A 14,283-nucleotide genomic window follows, 5' to 3' on the forward strand; every position below is an offset into this window, starting at 1 on the left:
TAGCCCTAGATTTTGTTACTAGTCTCCCAGTATTTAAAGGGAAGACTGTTATCCTCACTATTCTTGACAGATTCTCTAAAGCCTGTCACTTAATAACTCTGTCCAAACTTCACACGGCAGCTCAAACGGCCAAACTGTTGTTCCAACATGTTTTTCGTCTCCATGGATTTCCCGCTGAAGTCCTTTCCGACAGGGGGCCACAACTCATTTCCCAAGTATGGAAAGACTATTGCCCAGGGTTTGGGGCTAAACCACAATTATTTTCTGGGTTTCATCCACAGACTAATGGTCAGTGTGAGTGAATGTGTGCGTGCTGATAACCCCACACCCTGGAGTACTCATCTACCATGGGTGGAGTATGCCCATAATTCCCATATTTCTGTGGCCTCGGGACTTTCTCCCTTTGAATCCTCCCTTGGCTATCGACTCACCTTATTTCCTTCCACTTTCCCAGATTCCATCATAGTATCAGGTAGGTCACATCTTCGTTTATGCCGCAGAGTTTGGAGGCAGACGGAAGAGGCCCACAAACGCACCAGCACCCAAAAAAATTAAAAACTGACCGCAAACTAATTCCTGCACCCTCCAATCACCTGGGACAGAAGGTCTGGCTCCATTCTAAAAAAAAAAAAAAAAAACCCCTTAAGGGTTCCACGAAGAAAATGTACATCAGGTTTTTGGGTCCCTTTGTGAGTGACGCACTTGTTGGTCCCTCTGCTGTCCGGCTCAGACTCTCCGCTCACCTCCGTCACCTCCCTCGGCAATACTTGGTCGACTGGAAGGGTTATGGTCCTGAGGAACGTTCTTGGGTCCCCCGGTCCTTTCATCTGTGATCCCTCTCTAATCAACGGTCTGCTGCCTTTTCCTCTGGTCGTCCGCCTGGTGGCGTCCGCTGAAGGTGGCGTCCGCTGAGGGTGGGGGGTACTGTTGTGTCTTCAAAAGCAGTGTGCGGTTTTCCTCATGCAGGGTGTGACAGGTGCTGCAAGCTGACAGGTGCAGCTTGTTAAGAGCTGGATAAAGGGGCGCGGTTCCTGACAGCAAGCGCTAGTTGGTTAACTCACATTGTGTGGTAAACAGGCGTGCTCCGCTTGATGTGTCTTAATCCCGCTCTTGCTTTACCACTCTTTGTCTTCTTCTTACAGTCTCCAAGCCTCATCTTCTCTGGATTCCTGGAACCCCCTGCTGTTTTCTACTGGTGCCTACTTCCAGGTTGTAACTGTCATCCTCCATGATTTTCTGCTGTTGCAACCACGGAGTAAGCCTCACTTTCATCGGTCTGCCTACCCTCCAGCATTCAACTGCTCCATGAGAGAGCATTACTCTGCTACTGCCAACCTCTGCTTCTGGACACACTTATGCCCTCCTTGGATTACAGGATCCTCATTCTGAGTAAGACACCTCAGCTACACTAACGTTCTCATTTCCTGGAACGCCCACCCACCATTTTGCCGTAACCAGAGTCTCGGCCTTACACATTCTAAATAAACCTGTTGAACTTTTCTCTGTGTCTATGACTGTTGCAGCTTATGAGTCTCTGTTAATCATAATGGACAAGGTTCTCCAGGAACCTGGCTTTGTGCTTTTCAGGGTTTTTTAAAACATATGGCACTGTATCTGATATTATGATGTATGTCGTATTGATGCAATGAAAAATGAAAAATTAAATACAATTTTAATCTGTAAGCCTAAACCTAAAGTTTAAAATGGTAGAACTAATGGTTCAGAAAATTATTATTGAATCACTCTAATATGCTGTCTTAAGTGTTTGTACAAGTTAATTTAGTAAATTTAGGGTTTGGGTTTAATGATGGACATTTTACGGATAAGAAAATTCCTTTATTGCCCCACAATAGCGAAATTTGGACGTGACAATAGCAAAGACAGAATTACACAATTTTTTTAAGAATGAATAAAATAAAAAAACAAAACAAGCTAATCTAAAGTTAGTTTTAAAGCATTAGAGAATGAACTTTATCAGAAAGGCCAGCATAAAAAAAGGAAAAATAAATACCGGTAGTAAGTATTGTAGTAAAAAAAAACTAAGTATTGCACAATTATTGATAATATGGCATCTTATGGAAAAACAGTGTAGAAACACCAGCAGAAATTATAACCTAACAGCTAAGAGGAACAACTTAAGGAAGTGCTCCATAAAGCAGAGGGTTCCCAAACTTTTCAGCCTGCGACCCCCAAAATAACAGCGCCAGAGACTGCTGAACCCTTTTGGTGAGTGTGATGTCTTTTTTTGGGGGGGGGGGGGGGGGGGGGGAATTATGAGAATAACGTGATAATATTATGAGAATAAAGTCATAAGATTGAGAATAAAGTATTTTTATTATAACTCTTACAAAAAAATGCAGACTTCCTCCTGTGTTAAAATGAGGAATTTTGAGCATCTTGTAAAGTTATACTTTGGTATCAGTTTCACAAATAAATACAAAATCGTATTAGCACATCAGGATCAAATCATCTCCACCAGACCACACCACAGAAGATGGCTGATGCCATCACAGAGTCAAATGTCTTCAGGAGCACCTCTAGCACTCCAAAAGACCTCAGCCTTTTTTTTATTAAATGTGCCATGAAATAAAATGTAAAATAAAGTAATGAAATAAATATGTAATTAAATGTATATTCAAATGAATTTAACAAAAAATTACATTTAATTATTTAATGTCATTTAAAAGGCATACTTAATTATGTAATGGCTCATTTAAATATTTACGTGTACATTTAGAATTTAATGGTGCATTTTATTATTTAATTGTGTATTAAATAAAGAAATTGTACATTTATTATTCAATGGAACATTTAATGGTACATTTAATGATTTACTTTAATGGTGCTGTTTTTATTTTATTTTATATTTCATTATTTCATAGTACATTTATTTATTTCACGGTACATTTAATGATACATTTAATGGTTATATGGGACATTTAATGGTGCATTTATTTATTTAATTCTACATTTCAATATTACATTGTCATTTATTTGTTTAATATCGTCCCCCTTAACCCTCCATACGAGGTGTCCCCTCACATCTTAAAATAATGTTAAAATATTGGTATGCACACCAGGCTATGCAGAGGAATTTAATAATCTGCTCCTATTTTTGGACAAATAGAGTTTGGAAGGGTGGTAAAATTGTGCCTATTCCCTTTTAACTTGTATATGGATTAACTCTCTGCTAAACTAATATTCTATTTCTCTGATCAGGTGCTAAAAGTGGTGCATAAAGTCAAGTATCAGGGACACATAAACAAAGACAATTTCTGTGATAATGGTGATAATGATGCTTCCCAAATGTTCCAAAATGTTTATCTATGTTTGCAATATATAAATGCGCTGTTGTTAGCCCTGTTGCCCTTATATTTGAAGCATACCATAAAAATTCAGGAGCCATTGTTATGACATTTAACGTGTTTATTGTTTAACAAATACACAACCATTTGTACAGAGCATCTTTAGACAGCCTCACATCCTCTGCACAATCTTAAATTCAGTTTATATGAAATACAGCAAGTCTCCTTGCTAGAGGTCGAACCGTTTCAAGGTTCTCGGGTTCTTTAAACACTCCTTGCAGGCTGACCACGGCATACACATTGCAAGCATATTCATTGTTACACAACATGCGCAACATCAGGAAAGCTGTTTGCTTTCTGAACTACAGCACCAGAAGCCAAAAGATACATGATCCACAAGGGGGGAGCTTAAATGAGTGCCCTGAAAGTGCTAATATAATGCTAATACTAAACTGATGTCTCATTTGCTGGACAAAGACGGCCGGCATTTGTAATAAAGGGTGGACAAGTTTCTTCCTTCAAGGAGCCCTCAGCGCGTACCACGCTGTGAACCCAGCAAGGACGGCAACCAAGGCGGCCAGAGCCAGCTGATTGGATATATGGCTGACGTAGTTGGCGTTCTCACCAGCACCTGTACACAGGGAAGAGGGAGAAGAAAGTCAGAGTTCAGGTAAATAAATAAAGCACGAGGTGAAGCACTAAAATGAAGAAGGACATCAAAAACAGCAGAGTAACATGTGGATTACCATTTCGTTCAGAGCTTGGGCTAATTCCATTTACTTTGTATTTACTTTTACCTGGTTAAATGATCAGTCAGCATGGAATAAATATTCATTGCTATGCTGATAACAACCAGCTCTATTTATGAACAGTAATGAATCGAACCAGTTAGGCAGACCACAGGCATGCCTTGAAAACATTGAAACGAGGATGACTTTTGATTTTCTGCATAACATTTAAGACAATGCAGAGTCTTGGAAAAACAAACTGCTCAGTCAGTCACTTATTCTGCATTGATTAGCATCAAATTAGCCTCGAGTGATAATATAAAGCACCTTAGCTTCATCTTTTCCCAGAACATGTTATTTAATCTTATTGAACATCTTTCTGGGCTTACTTCTTTCACCTCCGCAACACTGCAAAAAATATAAATGTTCTGTCCGGGAGTGACACTAAAAAAATTATTCATGAATTTGTTACTACGAAGCTGGGCTATCGTAATAAATCTTTACTGTCAGGAACTCCAAAAAGTCCAGTTAAAAGCCATCAGCTGATCCAAAATGCTGCAGTGTGAAGGTTCTGGTGATAATCAAATCAAAGAAATCACATTTCTTTAAATTCAGCTTGGCTCAGTATTAAAGAGAAGGGCATTTTTATTTTTACACATAAAGCTCTTAATAATCAAGCTTCATCATATATCAGACTTCCATTGGTCATTACGCTCCCAACAGAGCACATTGCTACAGCTTCTAAAAGTGAAACATTAGTTATCAGGCTTGTCCCATGTCTACTTTTAATACTAGGCTCAAAACTTTCCTTTTTGAAAAAGCTTGTAGTTGGAAGGAGTCAGGTTATCCTGAGTTATCTCTACAGTTATGCTGCAATGGGCTTAGGCTGCTGGAGGACATGCTGGCCACTTTCCCTCACTCTGCTACATTCTCCATTTTTGCATCTACTGTTTTCTCTGTTTTTTCTCTTCAGAGGGTTTAGCTGTGAAACCCTCTTGAAGGTGAAATATTGCTGCCGTACCTTCAAGTTCTCTTTCGATAGAGGACAGGCCTGACTCTGTCTTTTCTGTGTTTAACACTGTCTCTCTTAGACTTAGACAAACTTTATTGTCATTTTGGATGTACAGAGTGCATACAAAACGAAATTTCGTTGCATACAGCTTATAACAATGTAAGCACATAAAGGATCTATTGAGGCAGCATTCATCAGGTAGAAAGCTTTTTAACCATTTCCAATCACAAACTAAACTTGACTGCTTTAATTACTATGGTTGAATTTGAATGTTTGTAATGGACTTTGAATCTTTCTATATGATGGGATTGGATGAACTGTATAGTTCTGAATATAAATGTGATGTTTTGTTAAATTCTCCATTGCAGGATTGCTTTAAATTAGCTACATCGGCATGTTTTTGAGCATGAACAGCCTTAAGGTCATTCCACTGTATCTCAATCAGAGTTAGATCAGGGCTTTTAATAGGTCTCTACAAAACGTTTATTTTTTTGATTTGGGCAGACTTGCTGATTATTGTCCTGCAGCATAAGATAAAAAGTATGCCTGGGCTCAAGGTCACAAACTGATGACCTGACATTATTATTCAGAGTAGACTCCATGGTGCCGTCAATTACAGCAAGCATCCAGGCCTTGAAGTAGAAAAGTTACCCAAACCATCATACTTCAAACGCAACATTTCTGTTTTAGGGCAGAAGTAACAGAATAAGACCTTCTAAAGTTCTACTTTTGTATCATCATTCCACAGAATATTCTCACTAAAGCCTTGGGGATCATCCATTCTTTTTGAGTACATTTTGTTTTTGATTTTGAAGCTTTGAGATAAAGTTGAATGTCCCTATGGGAATTAATAAAGTAATTTCTGATTCTGAAACAGGGGGTTCAGTGAAACTAAACTCAGTTTTAAAAAAAAAGGGGGGGGGGGTAATCTCTGTTAATTCATAATTTGAGTAGGAGAGCAATGACTTTTACAAAGGTAAATTGGTTTAGATAGAGACATTTCCTTGAAAATGTACTCAAACTCCTTGAACCTTTCCCATATTTTGTCATGTTACAACCAAATACTCTAAAGCAGCAATATGTAACTTTTGAACACTAGGGGGCCTAGACCTGAAAGTTCCAGGTTTAGCTCCCCTGTAGGCCACTAGCATGTGGTAGCTCTCCTGTTTAAGAGGCGCTTTAGGTCACATGACTTTCCGAGTGACGGATCTGCGCCTCTCCAGTTACATAGCCGGGTTTTTGAGAAGGGCAGCCCGCACAAATTAAAACTTTTCAAACAAATACAAGCTTGAAAAGTGTTCAACCGATTTTACTTTGATACCCTGAATTAAAATCGAATGTAAAAAGAGCCGGTTGTTTGTAGTTTAATCTTAGTATTCAAACAAAGGATCTAATTTACCGGACCAGCAACTCAGGAATATATGTAGGAGACCATTGAGAGCTTTTTAAACCTATAGCAAACTTTGAAAATGCTATCGTTTTACAAGGAGCTGATGAGCCATTGGAGCACATTGAGCAAACAGCTCAAACTTCTGCACTGCACAGCTGAGAGACTCAGGAAATCACTCCTGGCTGTGGCAGCCATGTTGTACAATGGTACTATATAACTGTTAAACACATATACGGTGTACATGTTAAACATGCCATGTTTCCAGCAAGTCATGTTGGGGGCAAAGCAACCTCTTGAGAAAGGTACTCTAGTCAAACATAGACCAGAATTTGAAGTGCTTAGCTTACATGAAAAACACTGTCAGAAGAGGAACGTTACAACTGCACATCGGTCTGAAACCACAATTTTCAAGATAAAACATGGTATTTGCAGCATCAAAGTGTGGGGAGTATTATCTTTAGCCGGGAAAAGGAAGCTGGTAGCTTAACATGGGTGATCATGGGAAAAACAAAACTTTTAGAGGGTTCAAAAGACTTCAGGCTAAAGTGGAAGTTCACCTTCTACGACAAAATCCCCAATACAACCAGAGTTACAATGAAATGGTTTAAACCAAAGCTTATCCATGTGTAAGAATAGTCTAGTCAAAATCCAAACCTTGATAAGACAGAAAGATTTGTGGCAAAATGAAAATTAGTGTTTACAGACGCTCTATATCCAATCTGACCTGGTTGAAGCTGTAAAACGTCTCTGTACGTGGACACATACCCTGGCAGATTTGTAGGTGTCAGCAAAAGCCGGTTCTATCAAGTATAAACTCAGGTGGCATAAATACTAACGCACCTAACCCCCATTTTATAGATTTTTAATTGGTAATTATTTTTTTTAACCTGTGTATATTTTTCCTTTCTCACCAGAATAATGCACAACTTTGTTTTGTCTGTTACAAAAATTCTTACCTGCTGTCCCTGCAGAGAACGGGCACTTGGCATCATCTCCCATGGCACCTGCATGACTGTGTCCTAAACCTACAGGTTCTTCCTTGCTGCTCTTTCCAATTTCCTCAAGCTCTGCGATGACCTGTTCCAAGAAAGGACATTTTTATTTTTTTTATTTTACTCATACCTCTTCTATATCTAACTTTAACAAACCTGCCATTAGATTCATGTTTAATGTTTTTCCTGCAATAAATTTGCCATCAGTTTAGGTCTTTATTGTCCCACAAGAGGAACTTTTGTGCACAACAACAGTTGAAAGACAGTCAAGGCATAACTTACAAAGGTCAGCACCGTTTTCCCATTTAATAATGATCAAAACATAACAAGGATTAAAACAAACGAATGAAACTGTTAAACACTCTAAAATGTCCCAAGTTTGGTCAAAGTAGATCAAGAGCTTTAATTCCAATTGAAATAAATGGATGTTTATAGCGATGGAACCTCTCATATGGCAACCTGTAACTTTGCCCAGAAGGACAGAGAACCAATTCCTCTAAAATGGGTTGGTCTCTGCTGCCTAGATGATTCTGGCCTTTTTCGCAATCTGTCTGCTCCAGACATCAGACAGGGGGAGCTTTTGAATGGCAATTATTTTGCTGGTAGTTGTAACAAACCTAAATTGATACTTCTTATCTTTTCAAGGACAAGTTCCTATGCCAAGCAGTAAAACCACATGAGCATCCTGCCTGCTCACTCACCTTCAAGGAATAGCCATAGGCCCTGTTGGCCTCCTCCACAATGCTCATTTTGGTCTCCATCTCCGCGTCCACCTCATTCAGCTTGCTTCGGTAAAGCTGCTTGAAGCCCTTGTGGCTGGTGATTCCTTCAAACTGGTAGAATTTAAGACCCTCCCCCGTTGAGGGGAGCCTCAGGACCTTCTTGGCCACATTGTTGAGGAGGTGTCCGCCTGATAGATCTCCGATGTAGCGGACGTAGCAGTGGGCCACCAACATCCCCGGGTCTTTCTTCCGACCTCGTGGATCCGTTTCACCCAAAGCTTTGTGGCTGCAGAGGGGCTTATCTGACAGAGAAAAAACATAAAAGCCGAGTGAAAAACACTCTCAGCAAGTAAGTACCAGGAAAAGGTAACTACTGTCTGTCTGTTGAGTAAAAAGTGTTTCCTGCTCACCAGGCTCTCCCAGTCTGCTCCATAAAAGTACTGCAGGTCCTTGGCCAGGGCTTCGCGGCGGTAAAGCTCCGTAGGGAAATAGATCGGCGCGATGTAAGGGTGGTCTTTATTCCTCTCAAGCTCGTCCTCCATGGCCGAATAGATGAAGTACAGAGCTTCTATGCCTTTCTGATCATGTGCAAAGAGGAAGAAAGAAAAGTACGTTAAAGGTGAATATAAAAGTGTGCTATATTTTTTTCTAAAATGTTGGTTATGGCCTTCACAATGTTTATTACAACATTATTTATGACGTTTTCCAACCAAGTTGAATTTTTACATGGTCTGCACTAGGGCTGGACGATGTAGAAATAAAGCATATCGATAAATATGATAGATAATGATCAATATCAATAATTATTAAAGAATTCAAAAGATACATTTTAAGTGCAGTCCTTGCCATTTCATGATGTTTCTTAGAGGCCTAGTGTTAGATAAAAACACACAAACACTGAATTCAAACTCAACTCTTTATTCAATCAACCATTTACCAAAATTGCAAGTTTTTAAATAAGAAAACACATGCTCTCTGTTCTCTTAGAAGGGGGCGGAGCTTGGAGACAGAGTGTTCCTGGGTCTGCGTTTGTGATTGGTTGGGACGATGTAGTGACTGTGGTATTAACACGATTGGCAAGAATGCAAAAGGAAGGAAAACGGTTCTTCTATTGAATTTTTAATTGATTCTTTCTTTCTATTGGATCACACGTCTATCAATCGATATATACTGTTATTGAATTATTGTCTGGCTCTAGTCAGCACTTTGACACCCTAAATTAAAAGCTGTGGTTTTGATTACAGCTTGTTTGGGGTTTTGACAAGAAGTAATACCCTGGGCCATCATTTACCAGCAGTAGCAGAATGTTCACCAGCTTTGATGCATCAAGTGACAAGAACTTGATGTACTTTTTCCACATTTGATCACATTACAACCACAAACTTCAAAGTAGTTCATTGGGATATTCTGCAATAGGCCATCTTAAATGGAACTTATTTGTGAAGTGGAAGTAAAAGTATCTTTTTACGCTACATAATGATATCCCAAACTTTAAACATCTTAAAGAAAAGGTCAGAAAATGGAAAGACCTGGCACAACTGCAAACCTAAGAAGACAAGGCGCTCCAAATAAACTGATGAGTTCATTATTTAGAGAACCAGCCAACAGACCCATTGTAACCCTGAAGGAGCTGCAAGGATTCATTGCTCAGGAGGGAGAATCTGTTAAGAGGACAACCATAAGGTGTGCACTCTGGTCTTTAAGAAATAGTGGAAAGAAGCATAGTTGAAAGAAACCTTGTCTGCAATTCGCCACAAGCTAATGAGGGGGCAAACGTGGAAGAGAGTGCTCTGGTTGAATCTGACTAGTATCCAGCCTTTAGTCCAACATGCCAAAAACTATGAGAGGTTGAAAACTAAAAGTATGCATCATCCTGAATGCACCACTCCCTTGGGTAAAACACGGTAATGGCAGCATCATGCTGCTGAGAGGCTTTTCATCAGTAAGGCCAAGGACGCTACTCAGAGTTGATAGGAAGATGGATGGAGCAAAATACAATGAAATCATAGGCAGCAGGGAAACTTGAGACTTTCCGGACTTTCACTTTGCAGCAGGACAACAACTCCATAAATGCAGCCAGAGCGACAATGGAACAGTTCAGATCAAAGCACATTTGTGGGGGATTCAAATGGCCCATTAAAAATCTGGGCCTAAATCCAACCCAGAATCTTTGGCAAGACTTGGAAAATTGCTGCTCACAGATGCTTTCCAATCCAATCTGACAGAGCTCAGTTTCTAGTTGGGACGTACGACCAAAAGACCTGCGGCGCTATAGCTGCAGCCAAAGGCGGCTCTGCAGAGAGTTGACTGAAGGGAAATCACTTTAAAAAGGATGACTTGCTTTTCAAAATGTTGTTTGTAGAATTTATTTTTAAATTATATATAATTTCCCCTCCATTTGCATTTCTTTCCCACTGACTTACATTGGTCTGTAACTGAGTACAAAATGCAAGCTCAGAAGCTTATTTAACACCATGGTTGTACAAGGCAAATACATCGAGCCTGTGTGGAGAGCTTAATCCATCGCTGACATCCATAGACACCCATAGATAATACCCGCTGATATCATAAAAAGGTTACGAAGTGTTCCTTTGACATTAAAGCTCTCCAAATATAAATAATGGGATAGCAGATGTGGCAAGCCCATTCCACGGACACCTGTCAATGGCTAAAATGTAAATGCTACTATGTTAGATGGCTCTTCCAGAATGAAGCACAGACTTTTGTCCTCCCTAAATTGATTTGACCGAACTGTTTCACTCACAAAAGAGGGAATCTTGTCAACGACTGACTGTCCCTCATCAATTCTCAACATGAGAACGTTTGGACTGTGTAAGCGATTTTCATTCAACACCAGTTCAAAATGCTTTGGAAGCCAACCTTGAGGATGTCCTTCTTGACGATGCCTCTGTAGAAGTCTCTGCCCAGCTGAGAAATCTCTGTTTTGGTGTGGGACTCCTTGGTACCCGCAGCCAACATCTCAGACAGGTCAGCCGAACTTGTTGAAACACACAGAGAAGAACCGGCATTTGAACCTCAAAACATCGTGATAATGTGGAGAATGAAACCACCGACTATTGAAAGCATCACCTGTACCTTGATTGTATGTCCATCTTTGTACTTTACACAGCTTCCACCTTGAGGAGACAAGAGATAAAACATGTAACAATTAAATAAAATTAACCTTAGACTCTTTATTCCAATACTGATTTCTGACAAAAAAAAGCAAATTTGTGTTGTACGTTACAATCAAAAGGTCACACAAAGTCATCCATGTTACACAGACTTTTTTTTTACAGTCTTCTTACAAGGTGGAATAAATAAATAACAAAAAAAACCCTACTTAAATTTTTCTGTAAAATTATAACAGCATCTTATTGATGGCTACAAGAAGCACGTAGTCAAACTGCAACTTGTGACGGTATAATTAGATAAATGTTAAACATCACTGAAGGATGTGTATATACTTCAGTGATATTGTCACGTATAACAATGGCAAGGACAAGAACAGTTTCTGTTTAGATTACTTTTCAGTACTATCAGTAACCTAGAAATGCATTGAAACACTAATTTTAAAAAGTCTCAAAGACTCAAAAAAGTTTAAATTTCCACTATTGGATTTTATTGAAGTTTATAAATCTTGTCAGTACTCTGCTTGTGACAGTCCCATTGCTTTTTTTAAAAAAAGTGTTACATTTCCTTGTAGATTTACCAATTATTAGGCATAAACATGGCCCATTTCTCATTCAAATATACGTGAGGCGTTATCTTGGAGATCCACTACATTACTTCTATCCCGATGGCGGTTCTAAAAAAAGTATTGAGAAATGGTTACAGTCTAACACCCAATCCATCAACGAGGAGTTGATGTTTGACAGGACAGTTCGTGACAGAGAGCTGACATTTGAGGAGACGGTTGACACCCCGTAGCCACCCAGAAGTAACAGGGTTGCTGCTGTCGCATTAAAAAAAATATCTGCACAACGCTACAATTAAATGTTCTTCTATTTTAGATTAAAGGTTCGTTTACCAACTGAGAATCTGATTGGATCAATAACAATTAGCATAATTAGTTGGGTTGCCCTGTGATTGACTGGTGACCTGTCCACCCCGCCTCTCGGCCAGCGGCCACTGGGGATAAGCACCAGCCCCGCCCCCGCGATAAGCAGGTATAGATCATTATTAGTTGGGCAGCAACCAGAATAAATGAATGTGTTGGAGGTCACCAAATGACATTTAGAAAATGTAAATGTATACAGTAACACTGTGTGATAAGCTGAAGGGGTTCCGGGAGATGGGGGTGAAGGGCAAAAGGACAGTGTGCATCATCTTCTACATGCAATGGCTCTCATATATGTACACAGTGGTGTCTGAATGCCAAGTTTTAGGAGATGCATCATTTTAAAATGTCTCCAAACTAAATTGGATATTTATCCCAAAAAATCCAACTGAGAAACCAAAGATGTCTGTTAAAATGGGGAAAAAAAGAGTTGCATAAGAGTGCAAGACCTTGAACCAATACTATACTGAAGAACCTCTAAATAAAATGTCAGCATCAATCCTTCTCTGTTCTGTCTTGGTCATTTTGCCTGATTTACCTTCCACGAAGTCTCCAAATCACTCTTATCCACTACGTTTTTCAGTTTATACAACCAACATAGTCCTGAACTGTGACAAGGTCATTCAAAAATCTGTTCAGACTTAGTAATGGTGAAAAAAAAACTGTTTCATCTTTATAGCAAACCCATAAAGGTTTTGCATCCAAACTGTCTGGTATTTGGAACAGTTTACGATAAAACGATTAAATTCACCTTTATAAAAAACATTTCAGGAAAGGCAATCCCAGATCACGATGCTGCCACCTCCATCTTCCACTGTGGGCGTTACATTCCTCTGGCAAATGTTTTGTTTTAACCAAATACTGTAAAACCCTTTTGAGTCTTCATTTAAAACATTTAATGTCATAAGATTGTGACCCGTTCTCACTCAAGCATTTTACACTGGCCTGGATGTTTCTTTTGGATGAAAACTCTTCTGTTTTGCAACCCCACTCATTGGCTAAGAGATCATGAGACTACAGAAGGATGTTGTCACCTGTTAAACACAACCAGCAGTTGACGGAAAATCCTGAAGCTCCTGCTGCGTTGCTGTCGGCCCTCTGGCAGCCTCCCCGACCAGTTTCTGGCACGACTTTCCAGTGTTTTGTAATGTCTTTCTAGTCCCACCTTTTCTAAAGTTAACCAGGATGGACTTCATTTTCCGAATGGCACACACTGTATCGATTCTCAAATATCATTATATCAAGTACCGGCTAATGCAAATTTCAGGTGTCATCTCATTGCCAGCCAACAATAAATTTGACCTGATTCCAATAGGTCGTATGGAAACGCTAAATAAAGACCCGGCGAGAAACGTTTGCAGCGTAACACCCAACCCATTAACAAGAAGCTGAAATTTGAGAGGACGGTTACTAAAATGGAGTGGAAATTGCACATGAACTATTGGGAAAAAAAAATACTGCATTAAGGGTAGATGGCGTATCACCTTCTGGAAGGAGGGCTGCAAATTTATAGGGCTGTTCCCACAGATCCTCAATGACACCCTGCTGCCCCCCCCCCCCCCCAACCCCATGTCAGACATATTTTAGAGGACAGTTAAAAACTGACACGGCACGTCATCTCCTACGTGTGCACCTAGTTCATCTAGGTTAAAAGCGACTCCGATATTTTTTCTTGAAGCAGATTTGGTTAAAGTCACACTCGATTTTAAGACTTGGAAAACAGTCAGAAATCACTGCCTCCTGTCACCCACAGCTGATATTTGAAAGGAACAGGTGCTAAGGGTGAACAAGGGCACCTCCAGAAATGGTACTTTTGTTAAATATGACAAGCAGCTTGAAATATAATACATATGGGAGTAAGCATATTGCCTTGTGATACAAGGCTAGTTATGCACAGATGAAAACCTGTTAGCATTTTAAAACAAATCATAATCTGTCCGTTTAAACGCGTTGCCTAAACATTTGGTGCAAGGCTTTCCAGTAGGGCTAGTGGGGAGCCAACAAATGTATAGAGGTAACAGCCAACTGGCTTTGTTGCACCTTTGCAAGTCAATTATCTTATCTACAGGTGTCA

The 14,283-nt window shown here is 39.7% G+C and overlaps 1 pseudogene; it reads right to left on the minus strand.

Annotated features, from left to right (window-relative positions):
- Nucleotides 1-3,411: 3,411 nt before the first annotated feature.
- Nucleotides 3,412-11,352, minus strand: LOC118563186 (annotated as a pseudogene).
- Nucleotides 11,353-14,283: the final 2,931 nt, after the last annotated feature.

The sequence above is a fragment of the Fundulus heteroclitus genome, chromosome 5, assembly GCF_011125445.2.
Source record: "Fundulus heteroclitus isolate FHET01 chromosome 5, MU-UCD_Fhet_4.1, whole genome shotgun sequence".
NCBI classification, from domain to species: domain Eukaryota; kingdom Metazoa; phylum Chordata; class Actinopteri; order Cyprinodontiformes; family Fundulidae; genus Fundulus; species Fundulus heteroclitus.